The 17,638-nt window shown below is 40.9% G+C and overlaps 1 long non-coding RNA gene across 1 annotated transcript in view; it reads left to right on the top strand.

Annotated features, from left to right (window-relative positions):
- LOC112441992 (uncharacterized) overlaps window positions 1–17,638 on the top strand; it is a 52,409-nt gene that overhangs the window by 28,619 nt on the left and 6,152 nt on the right. The window lies entirely within an intron of this gene.

Below are 17,638 nucleotides of genomic sequence, written 5' to 3'. Positions count from 1 at the left end.
AAGGGATAGATAGCCTACCCACTCCAGTATTCTTGGGCTTCCCTTGTGGCTCCAGCTGCAATGCGAAGACCTGGGTGTGATCCCTGGGTTGGGAAGATCCCCTGGAGAAGGGAAAGGCTACCCACTCCAGTATCCTGGCCTGGAGAATTCCATGGAATGTATAGTCCATGGGGTAGTAAAGAGTTGCACATGACTGAGAGACTTACACTTTCACTTTTCCCATTAAGATGTCATCTGGAGAAATGTTATACAAGTAGAAAAAAGACAATCAATGTAAGTATCTCATCATTCACAGACAGACAGTATTAAACTTCTAGAACATTTCTTTCCTTTTCTGTGGGTAATTTCCTTTGGGAGGTGGGTAGCAGGGTCACCATGTTATTTAGCCTGGAATTTCAGTTTCTGCTTGTGAAGGCTTGGTTTCACTTTTTCTGAGGAAAGTCAGATGGAATTAGAGACCAATCAGACCCTATAATTTACACCGTAAGTCTATGTTTTAGTTGAACACTAGGAAATAAGGAAAGAGAAGAGGAACAATTCTACCTCTTCACTTGTATTAAGAAATGCTGTATCTTTAAGAAACCCACAAACCATGCTGTTCCCATTGCCAGGCTTGACTCACCTGCATTAAGAAGCACCTGTATACCTTCGGGGGAGTCTCTTTTGAACACCTGTATAAAGATTTGCCTTTAGATATTCCAAAGCACTGTGTCAAAAGTTACATTAAAAAGGAGAGTCTTGGCAAATCAGCTCCAGTAATTCTCAAATGGCATATGCCTTATGACACAGGTTTTAAAACAAACTCCCCATTTTATCTGGATGAGCCATGCATCAGTGTTTATTGAATATCTACTTTGGGCATAATACTATACATGTTGCTTTGGGGATCATAAAAGAAGTGGATACATGATTCTCAATCTAAAACAACAAACCACCCATTTAGTTGGGGAGGGAGGTAAAATGGGTTTATCATCTTTATTGTGAGTGTACTCTTGGAGAAGGTATTAGGATTTTAGAACCACGCATCCCAATTTGACAAACATTCGGTTCAACAATCTTGTATTTTATTGCCCAACACCATGTTACTCACTGCACTTTTCACTGGTCCCTACAGTTAAAATTATGGTTTTTGCAGTAGTCATGTACAGATGTGAGAGTTGGCCATAAAGAAGGCTGAGCACTGAAGAATTGATGCTTTCAAACTGTGGTAATGGAGAAGACTCGAGAGTCCCTTGGACTGCAAGGGGATCAAACCAGTCAATCCCAAAGGAAATCACCCCTAAATTTTCACTGGAAGGACTGATGCTGAAACTGAAGCTCCAGTATTTTGGCTACCTGATGTTAAGAGCTGACTCATTGGAAAAGACCCTGATGCTGGGAAAGATTGAAGGTGGGAGGAGAAGGGGATGACCGTGGATAAGGTGGTTGGGTGTCATCTCAACTCAATGGACATGAGTTTGAGCAACTCTGGGAGACAGTGAAGGACAGGGACACCTGGCGTGCTGTAGTTTATGGGGTTGCAAACAGTCAAACATGAATTAGCATCTGAACGACAAAATATGAGAGGCACATTGTCTCTCCCTCCAGGGCTCTTCCTAGACCATGAAGTGCCTCTCAACAGAGGAGATGGAAATCTCATCCAAATCCCTCCTGGTGGGGCTTTACAAAAATGTGCCCTCTTCTGACTGACCAATTAGAAAAAGGTGTCCCTCTGCTTGGACTAAATAGGGAAATGTGTCCCTTCCCCTAAAGCCCTGGGCTGAGCAGAGGGGTCGGTGGAATTTGGACACTGTTTGTTCACCAGCAGTACAATCTACAGGCAGAAACCACAGCTCCTTATTCTCTGCTCCTTACATTTTAAAATAATAAGCATATCTAATTCTTTGAGCCAGGTAAACAAGAGCTGTGGGCTTCCCTGGTGGCTCGGTCATAAAGAACCCACCTGCCAATGCAGGAGATGTGTGTTCCATCCCTGGGTCAGGAAGATCCCCTGGAGAAGGGAATGGCAACCCACTCCAGTATTCTTGCCTGGGAAATCCCATGGACAGAGGAGCCTGGCGGGCTATAGGCCATCAGGTGGCAAAAGAGTCCGACATGACTTAGTGACCGAACAACAACTTAGAGCTGTAGAACTCTGTCGCCTTAAGTTGTTGCTATGACTTCCTGTTAATCTCTTGGATTTTCTTCAGATTGCCCAGGCTTGGTGGGGAGCTTATTATTTCAAGAGATATAGGTACCTCTGCTTTTCCCATGTATTGTTAGATATGATGGCAGAAGATCTAAAGAGTTTGTCATAAAAAGCCCCGGGCAGCTGCAGGAGCTCCTGCCAACGCATGCATTTCAGTGCTATGACTTATGGGTAAAGACAAGAGGGTTAGAGAATCTTTGAGCAAATACACAATCCTTCAGTGACCCCTCTGGCAATACATCAGAGGTTCTGCAGTGTAGCTCCAGGCAACAAACTGAGGCCAGCCAGAATTGATGTGGGGGCGGGGGTCTTGGCTGTGCTCAGCTTTTGAAAATACCTTCACTATGTGCAGCACAACTGGCTTCTGATTGAGTGCATTTGATGACTCCAAACTGGGCCTGATTGCTATTCAGGCTGGAGGGTCTTCGGGAGTGCTTTGGGGAGATCATTATTGTTGCAAAACTTTCTTTCAAGTAAGGGTTGTCTCAAGGGTATAGTAAGGGTGTTCCCATAACCAACTCCAAATAAATGAAAGCTTAATGCTCAGAACATTTAGCCTTTTTATAAGCTTTGTTATAAATTACCTTGGATTTGTTGGGACTACCAATTTTACTACAGTTTGTACCTTGAAAATGAATATTGTTTTGTAGTGTTAGCCTCTTTGGTTAGAAAATAACTGGATTACTGGCCTTCTTCAGGTCTGGTATCCAACAGCTATTTGGAAAGCATGAGATTTTCTCTTCTTTCATCTATACGTGTTTACTCTACTCAACCTTTCTAAATAAATAATCATCTCACCAAATGAGAAAGATAATTTAAGCTCCTTGAAAGAGAATTAGGTTGTTTGTTGCCACAGTATTTATACTAGTTGGGAGTTGGAGGTAGCCTCAGGATCTATTACTAGGTAATGAAATGTGCACCATGAAGTGGTTAGAAGAACTTAAATGTACACATAGCAGCATAAATGGGCCTAAACCACAAACTAATGTGAAAGGGAAAGTGTTAGTCACTTAGTTGTATCCAAGTCTTTGCAACCCCATGGACTATAGCCTGCCAGGCTCCTCCATCCATGGAAATCTCCAGGCAAGAATACTGGAGTGGGTAGCCATTCCCTTCTCCAAGGGACCTTCCTGACCCAGGATGGAATTCAGGTCTCTGGCATTTCAGGCAGATTCTTTACCATCTGAGCCACAAGGGAAACCCAAACCACATGCTATTTCATGGAATTTCATGGAAAAAACGAAAAGCGGGAGCATACATCATCAAAAAGTCTATGAATAATAAATGCTGGAGAGGGTGTAGAGAAAAAGGAACCCTTTACACTGTTGCTTGGAATGTAAATCAGTATAGCCACTAGAGAGAACAGTATGTAGGTTCCTTAAAAAGCCAAAAATAGAGCTACCATATGATCCTGCAATTGCACTCCTAAGCATGTATCCAGAAAAAAACATAATTCACAAAGTCACAGGATAAAAAAATCAATACACAGAATTCACTTGCATTTCTATACACTAACAATGAAAAATCAGAAAGAGAAATTAAGGAATCAATGCCATTCACCACTGCAACAAAAATAATAAAATACCTAGGAATAAACGTACCTAAGGAGACAAAAGAACTGTATCAGAAAATTATAAGACAATGATGAAAGAAATCAAAGATGACATAAACAGATGGAGAGATATTCCATGTTCCTGGGTAGGAAGACTCAATATTGTGAAAATGACTATACTTCCAAACACAATCTACAGATTCAGTGTGATCCCTATCAAGTTACCAACGGCATTTTTCATAGAACTAGAACAGAAAATTTCATAATTCATATGGAAACACAAAAGACCCCGAATAGCCAAAGCAGTCTTGAGAAAAAAGAATGGAGCTGGAGGAATCAACCTTCCTGACTTCAGATTATACTACAAAGCTATAGTCATCAGGACAGTATGATACTGGTACAAAAACAGAAATATAGACCAATGGAACAAGATAGAAAGCCCCAAAACCCATGCACATATGGGTACCTTATTTTATTTTATTTTTTTTTTACAAAGGAGGCAAGAATATACAATGGGACAAAGACAGTCTCTTCAATAAGTGGTGCTGGGAAAACTGGACAGCTACATGTAAAAGAATGAAATTAGAACACTTCCTAACACCATACACAAAGATAAAATCAAAATGGATTAAAGACCTAAATGTAAGACCAGAAACTATAAAACTCTTAGAGGAAAACATAGGCAGAACACTCGATGACATAAATCAAAGCAAGATCCTCTATGACCCACCTCCTAGAGTAATGGAAATAAAAACAAAAGTAAACAAGTGGGACCTGATTAAACTTAAAAGCTTTTGCACAGCAAAGGAAACTATAAGCAAGGTGAAAAGACAACCCTCAGAATGGGAGAAAATAATAGCAAATGAAGCAACTGGCAAAGGATTAATTACCAAAATATACAAGGAGCTCATACAACCCAATACCAGAAAAACAAACAACCCAATCAAAAAGTGGGAAAAAGACCTAAACAGACATTTCTCCAAAGAAGACAACACAGATGGTTAACAAACACATGAAAAGATGCTCAACATCGCTCATTATTAGAGAAATGCAAATTAAAACCACAATGAGATATCACCTCACACTGGTAAGAATGGTCATCATCAAAAAACTTACAAACTAAATGCTGGAGAGGGTATGGAGAAATGGAACGCTCTTGCACTGTTGGTGGGAATGTAAATTGATTCAGCCACTATGGAAGATGGTATGCAGATTCCTTTAAAAACCAGGAATAAAACCACCATCTGACCCAACAATCCCACTCCTAGGCATATACCCTGAGGAAACCAATATTGAAAAAGACACATGTATCCCATTGTTCACTGCAGCACTATTTACAATAGCTAGAACTTGGAAGCAACCTAGATGTCCATCAACAGATGAATGGATAGAGAAGTTGTGGTACATATATACAATGGAATATAAAGGCCATACAAAGGAATGCATTTGAGTCAGTTCTAATGAGGTGGATGAACCTAGAGCCTGTCATATAGAGTGAAGTAAGTCAGAAATAGAAAGATAAATATCGCATACTAACACATATATAAGGAATCTAGAAAAATGGTACTGAAGAATTTATTTGCAGGACAGCAATGGAGAAACAGACATAGAGAATAGACTTATGGACATGGGGAGAGAGGAGGTGAGGGTGAGATGTATGGAGAGAATAACATGGAAACTTACATTACTACATGTAAAATAGGTGGTCAATGCAATTTGTTGTATGTCTCAGGAAACTCAAACAGGGGCTCTGTATCAGCCTAGAGGGGTGGGATGGAGAGGGAGATGGGAGGAAAGTTCAAAAGGGAGGGGATATATGTCAGAGAAGGCAATGGCACCCCACTCCAGTACTCTTGCCTGGAAAATCCCATGGATGGAGGAGCCTGGTAGGCTGCTGTCCATGGGGACGCTAGGAGTTGGACACCACTGAGCGACTTCACTTTCACTTTTCACTTTCATGCATTGGAGAAGGAAATGGCAACCCACTCCAGTGTTCTTGCCTGGAGAATCCCAGGGATGGGGGAGCCTGGTGGGCTGCCGTCTATGGGATCACACAGAGTCGGACACGACTGAAGCGGCTTAGCAGCAGCAGCCTTTCCCTTCTCCAGGGAATCTTTCCAACTCAGGCTTTGAACCCAGGTCTCCCACATTGCAGGCAGATTCTTCACCAACTGAGCCACAAGGGAAGCCAAGAATACTGGAGTGGGTAGCCTATCTCTTCTCCAGCGGATCTTTCCAACCCAGGAATCAAACCAGGGTCTCCTGAATTGCAGATGGATTCTTTACCAACTGAGCTATGAGGGAAGCCCTGGCATATGCCAAAGACTAGTTCAACATAATGCGATTTCTGCTTTTTTCCCCTGAAGAGTTTCAGACAAATGTGTTGGGATTTCATGGATCAGTATTTAACAAGCACTGTCCTTAAGTCTTGTGATCAGAAAAGCTTGTGGAACACGGCTCTAAAGTCTAGAGCAATCATTGGAGCACCGGATGAGAGCCTCTTATGAAAGGTGAAAATGTTGTAGGACAGGGATTCAAGGAAGAGAAAGGAGATATTGCCATGCACAAGAATATTTGGGGAAAGCATCCAATCAGCTGCTGGGAGGTCTAATGTTCTTTGAAGCACACATAGTGTGGACAATTAAAAGGGGGGATTGTTGGCATTCTAGTAAAGAGTGCTGAGTCAAGTTTCAGAAGTAGGCAGCACAGAATGAGGTGCTTAATATGAAGACTGCATTTTGGATTGGCATGCAGAAGGCTGTTGAACAAATAGTCTGAAGAAAGATTTTTCAGTACTTTGGAAGCCAGGGGGAGGTTTAGACTAAGCCCTGAATAACAACAGAACTTAGAGGTGAGGTAGAAGAAAGAAATCCAAGAAAGGAGTTTGAGGAAGTGTAGCCAGAGATAGGAGGAAAATGTAGAGGAAGGAATTTCAAGAAGTTGGGTCAACTATTTGGAATGCTGCTGAAGTGTTAAGTGGGAGGAGGATTAGAGGGTCTTCCTCAGGTTCAAGAGCACGAAGGTCACTGGAGATGCAGAAACACAGCTGCCTAATAAATCCTGAGCCATTCCTCACTTTTTCTTTCTGTACACACAACCAGACTACCTTTCAGCCTTTTGCAGTTTGGTTGTGGTCAAAGTGAATAGGAGTTCTTGGGCAACTTTTGCCTCATTTACTTAAAAGAAAACTCTTAGCTTTGAATGTCCACTTTTCACACTGCCTGAAATGCAATGACTAACCTGACTTTCAGAGAAGGCGATGGCACCCCACTCCAGTACTCTTGCCTGGAAAATCCCATGGATGGAGGAGCCTAGTAGGCTGTAGTCCATGGGGTCGCTAAGAGTCGGACACAACTGAGCGACTTCCCTTTCACTTTTCACTTTCATGCATTGAAGAAGGAAATGGCAACCCACTCCAGTGTTCTTGCCTGGAGAATCCCGAGGACGGGGGAGCCTGGTGGGCTTCCATCTCTGGGGTCACACAGAGTCGGACATGACTGAAGCGACTTAGCAGCAGCAGCAGCAGCAGCAGCAGCAACAGCAACAACCTGACTTTGGAAGGTAGAAGTTGAGGATGACAGAGCCACTGTCATGGTGCAAAGGTATCCACTAGCGCTCACAGTCACCTCAACAGTGTGATGTAGGAAAGAAATACAGTTCTTTGTTCTTTAAGACACACTGTTGACTCTCTTATTACAGCAGTTTAGCCTGCTATCCTAATAGAAAATTGGCACCCAGCACAGGGTGGGTGTGGTACCACTAAAACAAAGAATTAAAATTCTGTTGCATTGGCTTAAGAGGCTGGTTGCAAGTACTCAGAACAGACATCACTGTCTGGAAAGCTGATGACCCTTATATATCACAGTAAAACATTTAGTAGAAGAACCACCTGCAATAGTTTGGAAGGCAGCATCCCTAAGGAGCTAACAGCTCTAGAAGAAGGGGTGGTAAAGAGCCAGAAGATGGATTTCAGTTGCCTACTTCTCAAAGAGGGATTCACCAAGAAGCTATTAAAGCTTAAGGGCCCCTCACTGGATGCACCGCTTCCATGGGCCTGGAGCAACATGTTCACAAGGGACTAAGACAGTACTTGTGCATGCTCAGTCATGTGCAACTCTTTGTGAACCCACAGACTGTAGCCCGCCAGGCTCCTCTGTCCATGGGACTTCCTAGACAAGAATACTGGAGTGGGTTGCTATGCCCTCCTCGGGGGATCCTCCCATCCCAGAGATCAAACCCAGGTCCTCTGCATCTCCTGCGTTTGGCAGGCAGATTCTTTACCAGTGAGTCACCTGGGAAGCCCCTCTTCACAAAGGTTTATGTTTTGTCAATTTTTCCAAATTAAGATTTTTTAATCCTAATCAGTTAAGACAATTCTGTTTCTACTCCAGCTTCCGCTGTGTCACATGTTCCCTCATGGGAGATGATGAAGTAACGGCCGCATTTTAGTTGATGGTACATTAACTTGGGCTAAAGGGAAACATAATTACATGGTTTGCTGGTACTTTCACATATGGGCAGGTTATTGCTAGCCATCCCAGAGTAAGAACAGCTTCTAAAAATATCACTGCTGCTTGGTGGGCTATCTTACGGAGAATATGGCAGGAAGACTTGGCATTACTTTAACAGTGAATGCCTCCTACAGTACCCAACATCACATGTATGTAAACAGTGGAGAAAAAAAAAATAGATGAGGTGGTTGAAGCCAGAAGCTAGTGTGTGGGAGACTCTTCCAATCATTACACAGGTCCAATTGTAAACACAATACAGCCCTGTTTGGTATGGAAAATTTAGCACATTTAAAATATGTGTGTTATTCTGTGTGTGTGTGTGTGTGTGTGTGTGTGTGTGTGTGTATATATATTATATACAAATTAAAAGTTTAAATATTTTAAGCAGGAAATTTGTTTCTTATCAAGGCCTAATCAAAGCTGAAGTTCTTTTATGCTAGAAATATACTCACTAATGGGTACCAAGTCACTTCAGTCGTGTTCAACTCTGTGCGACCCCATGGGCTGTACCCTGCCAGGCTCCTCTGTTCATGGGATTCTCCAGGAAAGAATACTGGAGTGGGTTGCCAGGCCCTCCTCCAGGGGAATCTTCCCAATCCAGGGAGTAAACCCAGGTCTGTTACGTCTCCTGCATGGCAGGTGGTTTCTTTACCACTAGAGCCACCTGGGAAGCCCCTACTCACTAATATATGAGGTACCATTTCACGCCAGTCAGAATGGCTGCGATCCAAAAGTCTACAAGCAATAAATGCTGGAGAGGGTGTGGAGAAAAGGGAACTCTCTTACACTGCTGGTGGGAATGCAAACTAGTACAGCCACTATGGAGAACAGTGTGGAGATTCCTTAAAAAACTGGAAATAGAACTGCCTTATGACCCAGCAATCCCACTGCTGGGCATACACACTGAGGAAACCAGAAGGGAAAGAGACACGTGTACCCCAATGTTCATCGCAGCACTGTTTATAATAGCCAGGACATGGAAGCAACCTAGATGCCCATCAGCAGATGAATGGATAAGAAAGCAGTGGTACATATACACAATGGAGTATTACTCAGCCATTAAAAAGAATACATTTGAATCAGTTCTAATGAGATGGATGAAACTGGAACCTATTATACAGAGTAAAGTAAGCCAGAAAGAAAAACACCAATACAGTATACTAATGCATATATATGGAATTTAGAAAGATGGTAACAATAACCCTGTGTATGAGACAGCAAAAGAGACACCGATGTATAGATCAGTCTTATGGACTCTGTGGGAGAGGGAGAGGGTGGGGAGATTTGGGAGAATAGCATTGAAACATGTATAATATCATGTATGAAACAAGTCGCCAGTCCAGGTCTGATGCACGGTACTGGATGCTTGGGGCTGGTGCACTGGGACGACCCAGAGGGAGGGTATGGGGAGAGAGGAGGAAGGAGGGTTCAGGATGGGGAATGCGGGTATACCTGTGGTGGATTCATTTTGATATTTGGCAAAACAAATACAATATTGTAAAGTTTAAAAATAAAATAAAATTTAAATAAATAAATAAATGGACCACGCAGTTTTCACCTTTTTCACTTGGAACCCATTTCATGACCATGAAAACACACTATTCAGGTCTTCTGGTGCAGAAATCACAATTGGCTGACAGCCCCAACTGCTGTTCCATCGGTTCTAGCACTGCATTCACCAGCCGATGAGCAAGCATGGCAGGGGCGCTCAGGGTACCAGGGCTCCCTATCCAGGGAAAGGCAGGACTCCTCCAGTTGCTGACTGTGGCCTGACGATGCCCCATTAGCCAGGACAAACTGCACTCTAGTCCAAGGCCCTTCTTCTTGTCCTTCCCCTCCATTTCCTTCCTATCCTCTCTCCTTCCACAGATGCCAAACCCACAGCATGGTCTGAAGGCTCTCCCTGCCTTCTCCCTCCCCCATAAATCTCATGTAAATTTCATCTTAGCATCTGCTTCCTGGTGGACCTGAACTAAGGCAAGTGTCATGAGAATGGTCCAAAAAACAGGCAGGAAGGAGAAGATTTGGGGGGCTGATTTACCTACCGCCCAGCACAGCATCCACTCCAGTATTCTTGCCTAGAGAATCCCCATGGATAGAGGAGTCTGACAGGCTACAGAGCATGGGGTCACACAGAGTCAGACACAACTGAAACGACTTAGCATTGCACGCACAGCAGGCAATGAGCGTAACATCCCAAATGATAAAGTGAGGCACCCTGGCCCAAGGTGGCAGCTCAGTTGTTAAAGATTTTAGTGATGACGACCTGGGGAGATGTTCTGAAGGAGGAAAACAAACATGCAGGGCAGTGAATCAGCCAGACAGGGAATCTGACAGAGCACAACATACATGCCAGAGGCGCTGTTCACGGGGCAGGATGAGAGTGGGCCCACAGCCATGGGGTTCAGCGGTCTGTAAGGTGCCATCATCCAGACGGAGCCAGCCTCATGGAACAGTGGAATAACCTTTCCAGGTTATTCAATGCCAGCTCTAAGACTTTCCTCTGGAAGGGTTAGGTACTGCTCTCCAGGAGATATCACATGTACTTAATCAAAGAGCCTGCTATGTCCCCATGAGGAAGACGACGTGATCCTAGAAACCAAGGGGTGGAAGTATAATGACCCCACCTACCATGCTTCCCATGACCCAACTGAAAATCATCTGGTATTTTATTCGACAAAAGGAAGCTCTGGACGATTACAACCTGCTGTTGAACAACAGCCACTGTCAGGCTTAGGACGACACTCCTGTTGTGGAGGTGAGGACCGAGGGATGTGAGTGTGACTTATGTCCCTTATGTTAATATACCTGCGTGTACGTCACGTAAGGCTCATTCCTTTCATAGGAGTCATGTTTTGCACAGCGATATCTTTCCAGCTTGCCCCAAAGATGGACTATTCTAGACACAGAAGCTGTCATGGGCTGAACTGCCGCCCCTCCAAAATTCACACGTTGAAGTCCCAAACCCTCAGTACCTCCGAATGGGGCTGCATTTGGAAACAGGACCTTTAAAAAGGTGGGTAAGTTAAAATGAGGCTGTTAGAGTGGGTCCTAACCTCACTGACTTTATAAGAAGCGGCAATTAGAATACCGACACACAGAGGGGGGATTGGGTGAGGACACAGGAGAAGACACCATCTACAAGGCAAGAGGAGAGGTCTCATCAGAAACCAACCTTGCCAACACCTTGATCTTAGACTCCAACACTGAGAGAAACTTAATTTCTGTTCTTTAAGCTACCTAGTCTGTGGGACTTTGTTATGGCACCTCGAGCACATTAATGTATGTGCTTACCTAGATTTTTCTGTAAAGAAACTAAATGTAATCACAAGGTCTACCTCCTATAAGGTTGTTCAAGGCTTACTCTTTTTTTGGCCGCACTGCATGGCATATGGAATTTTAGTTTTCCAACCAAGGATCAATCCTGGGCCCTCTGCAATGGAAGCATAGAGTCTTAACCACTAGACTTCCAGGAAAGTTCCAAGACTTGCATTTTAAGGAAAACCTATATTTTCAAAGATTTGGACAAGAAACCCAAATCCATTTTCCTTTTTGAAAAATATTTACACAATATATTGATACAGTAAATTATGTCATTTTAATTGCAATTTGCACAGATATTTGAACACTACAAATGCCTGATCTGGACATATATGAAGGGTATTTTCTTTTGTCATCTATAACTTTATACATTCAACAATAGAAGTAAAACTCAAACTTACTACAATGTGAAAGTGATAAAGATAATTGATTAAATCAATAGGAATTATTTTGACATAAAGCAAATTATAACCAAAAACTTTTCAGATCACGCCAAAAACCATAATGCATTGAGAATTACAGATCCATTTGTATGTCTCCTTTGGGAAACTGTCTATTCAGCTTCTCTGCCCATTTGTAAATATGGTTGTTGGGGTGGAGGTTGTTGTTGAGTTGGATGAGATCTTTATATATTTTGGATATTCACCCTTTATCAGATATTTTGCCAAAGACATACAGATAGCCAACAGGCACATGAAAAGACGTTCAACATCACTAATTATTAGGGAAATGCAAATTGAAACCACAATGAGATGTCACCTCATGCCTATTAGAATGGATATTATCAAAAAAGCAAGAAATACTAAGTGATGGCAAGGATATGGAGAACAGAGAATCTTCCTACACTGTTGGTGGGAATGTAACTTGGTACAGCTGCCATGAAAAACAGTATGAAGATTTCTCTAAAAATTAAGAAGAGAATGACTATATGATCTGGCTATCCCATTTACAGGTATTTGTTCCAAAGAATACAAAAACACTATTTCAAAAAAAGATATGTACCTCTGTGTTCATTGCAGCATTATTTACAAAATGCAGCCCAAGACATGGAAACAACCAAAGTGCCCATTAATAAGTGGATAAAGAAGATAAGATATTCATATTTAATATGTATATTATAAAAGATATATTATATATGGGCTTCCCAAGTGGTACTAGCGGTAAAGAATCTGTCTGCCAATGCAGAGACACAAGAGTTGCAGATTCAATCCCTGGGTTGGGAAGATCCCCTGAAGTAAGATATGGCAACTCATTCCAGGATTCTTGCCTGGAAAATTCCATGGACAGAGGAGCCTGGGGGCTACAGTCTGTGAAGCTGCGAAGAGTTGAATACAAATAAGCAACTAAGCATATTATATATGCACACACAGTGGAATATTACTCAGCCTTTAAAAAAGAATGAAATCTTGCCATTTGTAACAGTACGGATAGAGCTTCAGTCTATTAGGCTAAAGTGAAATAAGTCAGATAGAGGGAGACAAATACCATATTATTTCACTCATATATAGAGTATAAAAACAAACAAACTAAATGAACAACCAAACAAAAACTAGACACATAGATACAGAGAACAGAGTAGTAGTTACCAGAGGGTAAGTGTTGGCAGGAGACCAAAATGGATAATGGGAATCAACTGTATGGTGACAAGTGGAAACTAAATTTTTGGTGGTGAGTACACCATAGGGTATACAGCAGTAGAAACATAATGTTATGCACATGAAATGTTACCTCAATAAAAAATAAATTTAAAAAAAATTTAAAGAAAGAAAAATAGATCCATCTCAAACAGAAATAATGAATAAGTTCTTTGATTATTTGGTAACACAATTAATGATATATACAAATACATGGGAAAAATATAAACTGCTGCTGATTTAACAAAATTCTGATTCCATCCAAGACACTACTAGAAAATTTGTATTGCTCTGCCTAAACAAGTAATCACTTTTCAGTGACAAACTACCTACTGAGTGCTGTCAATTCAAAGATTATTTAAAAGTTGACCTGCACTAGAAATCTTGAACTACTCTGCTATCTTATAGCCCATACATGAAAGAAACCAGATTGAGGTTTTCCCTCAATCATCATGAAAATAATCAATAAAGTCATCAAAAAAGAGATGTGACCATATTGATAAATGAAAAGAAACATAAAATCCACATACCCTTAGAAATTAACAGACTATTAAATCATAGTTCAAAAATAAAAATTTAAATTTAAAACACTTAGAAATGAATAAAGCTTGAACATATAACTTGCAGAGTGAGGTGCAATTGGCACTTCCAATGAGGGAGTGTGGTAGAAACGAACAGAGATTGAAAATGAATGTGTTAAATGTCCATCTAACAAGTTAGAGAAAACAGGATAAGTCTGCAGGAAGGAGATAACAACGACAAGAGCAGAAATGAACAAAACAGAAAAAACTTACGAAAGAGAAAAATCAATAGAACCAAAGTTGGTTCTTTAAAAATATTTACTAAAAGGTCAATCTCTCATAAAAGTGATCAAGGAAGAGAAGGCGAGAGACAGCATGATCAATGCTAGCACTGAAAAGGGATGCATCATTTATCTCTGTTGTATCCATGGTTATAATATTAACAGAACCATGAACAAACATATTAATATAAATTGAAAATAAATACAAAATGCAGAAATCCTTAGAAAATATATCCCAAATGTAACTCAAAATAAGTATCTACTATATATGCAATAGGCAAATGCTACCAGATTTTATGAAATGAGTAATTCTAATCTCATACAAGCTTAGAAATGTAAAAAGGGGGAAAACTCAGGAATATATTCTCTGGGGCATTTTTAACTTTGATACTAAAACTCAAAAAGATTGGTACAAGAAAATTATAGGTCAATCTATTTGGGGAACATGATGCAAAAATTTTAAATAAAACATTAGCAAAATGAATCTCACATGTACAGAAAAACAAAATATACCATGACCAAGTTGCATGTTTATCCCAAGATTGAAAGACTGCTTTAATATTAGAAAATCTATATATGTCAGTTACCACATAAAATAAAGGAGAAAAACAGTGTGATCATCTCAACAGATGTAGAATAAAAATTGCGTAACTTATTTTTGATAAAAATCCCTAACAAATTAGAAACAGAAGAGAATTTTCTCAACCTAATAAAGGACAGCTACCAAAAACTTATATAAACTATCATTTTAAGTGTGGAACATTGAAAATATTCCCTTTAAAAGTGGGAACAACACAAAAAGTTCCACTGATAGTAAACACTGCGATAGATATCCAAGCCAGTGAAATAAAGAAATGAGATACAAGGAATGGAAAGGAAGAAAAACAGTCATTTTTCACAAATGCTGTATATATAGACATAGAAAACCCCAAAAAACCTATAGATAACTTACTGGAACTATGAGTTTGATGAGGTAGCTGGCCAAAGATCAATACACAAAAATCAACTGCATTTATATATGCCAGTCCACAAAGAGTAAATGGACTCCAAATACCCATTGAAAATGGCACCAACAATGGCTGGTTTTATGTGGCCCAGATTTCATGAAATGTATCCAAAGATTATTCCAAATTTAATCAAAATACCTGCAATTCAAGACAAGCACTCAGTGTCCAGGAATGAATGAATGAATGGATAAAGAAAATGTGGTGTATTTATACAATGGAATCTTATTCAGCCTTGAAGAAAAAGGAAGTCTTGCCATTTATGACAACATGGACAAACCTTTAGGATAGTATGCTACGCGAAATAAGACAAAGACAAGTACCGCACGGAATCACTTGTATGTGGAATCTGAAAGAAACTAAAAAACGAACTCACAAATACAGAGAAGATACTGGTGGAGGTAGGGAGTGGGCAAAATGGGTGACGGTGGTCAAAAGGCACACAGCCTCACTTGCTTTTAAAGGACAAAAATAGGCTATCTTTCAAAATTGAGGTCCTGGGAATATAATGTACAGTACAGTGACTATAGTTAATAGTGTATTGTGTATCTGAAAGTTGCTGAGAGTAAATCTTAAAAGTGCTCATCATAAGAAAAAAATTGTAATCATGTGAACTGTGATGGTCATTTTGCAATACATGCAAATATTGAAGCATGTTGTACACATCAAACTAGTGTAATTTTATCCATCAATTATACCTCAATATAAAGAAAGAAATTCAACAGAAGTTCCAGTGGGTTCTTTCTTGAAGCCCTTCAAGACAATCACTGCTGCTGCTGCTGCTAAGTCGCTTCAGTCGTGTCTGACTCTGTGTGACCCCATAGATGGCAGCCCACCAGGCTCCCCCATCCCTGGGATTCTCCAGGCAAGAACACTGGAGTGGGTTGCCATTTCCTTCTCCAGTGCATGAAAGTGAAAAGTGAAAGTGAAGTCCCTCAGTCGTGTCGGACCCTCAGCGACCCCATGGACTGCAGCCTTCCAGGCTCTTCCGTCCATGGGATTTTCCAGGCAAGAGTACTGGAGTGGGGTGCCATTGCCTTCTCTGAAGACAATCACTAGAAACTTCCAACACAGAGAACCTGACTTTTACGCATTCGTAAGAAGACGGCAGTTTATAGTTAACCGACGGTGGGGAATACACAAAAATGGCAGGTGTTTCCTCCTTCTTCAAAACAGACTGCAGGTGATTTGGTTCGAAATCACTGATGATTTTAGCCTGGGAACAACTTCCAGACATTGTCTTACCTATTTCCTCTGGTTACACATATACATATAAGAACTGAGAACCAAGCTGTTAGCCAAGTAAAATGACTTGTCCAACGTGATGTAAAGTGTTACAGAATTGCCACTGGCAATTTCTTAATGCCCAGTCTTGAGGACTTTCCAGTAAGTCAGAGGAAAAACTTTTTTGTTTTCACTAATCCCCTGTACCCTGGTAAATCATAGGGTACTCCCAACAAACAAACAGAATTGACCTAAAAACTTCTTTCAGAGAAGAGCCAAGAAAATGTGAATACGATTTGGGGTTAAAGAAGAGTTTAACTGGAATGAGAGGATTCATTGAAGAGACATGAGGGAGAAGGCATAGCATGGTTCTCAATTCATGGTCTGGGGACCTGGAACACTTTTCATAGAGTCTGTGAGGTCAAAGCCATTTCCCATTTATACTGAGATGTGGTTTCCCTGTTCACTCTCCTTCTCTCTAAGCATACAATGGAATTTTCCAGGGGCTACATGACCTGTGATATCACAACAGACTCAGTGCAGAAGCAGATAGGAGAATATAGCTGTTTTCTACTAAATCAGACACTGGAGAGATTTACAAAAATGTGAAATGATGCCCGTCTCCTCACTAATTTTTTTGAAAAATAGTTATCTTTTCATAAAATGTATTAAGATTATATCAACATACATTTGTTATTGTTATTTTTAAATATATAAGTAAAAATATCTTGGAAATTTCTTCAGTCTTAACTTCCAATACAGTAAATGGTGACAGATGTTACCTGTCTAAATGAAGGCTCTTTGAGGTTCTCAAGAACTTTTAAGAGGGAAAAGGGATCCTGAAACAAAAATGTTTGAAATCACTGTTCTAGACTTCTAAAACTATGCTGAAGAATTTATCTCTCACTCACAGGGAGTGGCTTGTCACTGGAGGGTTTTGATCAGGGAAGCGCAAGGTCAGAGGCAGGCTTTTGGGAAGACTTATCTGACTTACTTGTGGGTAGATGGACAACGAAGGGGGGTTGAAGATACAACTATTAAGAGGCCATAAAAATGCAGTTGAAAATCAGTGACACGGTGGGACTAGACAGAAGTAGGCAGAAGGATACAGTAGTAGGATTCATGAGTGAGGCAACCGATGGGACTCAAGGGGTACTGCAGGGAAACTGATGGATGTGTTCCCGAGTTGACCAAGATTGTGGTGGCATCCTTAACGGAAGCAGGGAAACAGGGAAGTAGATGTGTTTCTCGGTGTTGCGTTTATGCTCTGACATGTTCACCTCGAGGCAAAACTGTAACTCTGATGAGCAGATAGCTGGAAACATGGAAAAGAAATTTGAGAGAGGTTCATTCACGTTGGACATGTGGAGTTGAATGGGTTTGAAACGATGAAGACATTCCC

Source organism: Bos taurus, chromosome 17, assembly GCF_002263795.3.
Source record: "Bos taurus isolate L1 Dominette 01449 registration number 42190680 breed Hereford chromosome 17, ARS-UCD2.0, whole genome shotgun sequence".
Taxonomy (NCBI): Eukaryota; Metazoa; Chordata; class Mammalia; order Artiodactyla; family Bovidae; genus Bos; species Bos taurus.
Note: the sequence above shows the minus strand (reverse complement) of the source record. Positions and strands in the feature narration are given on the sequence as shown.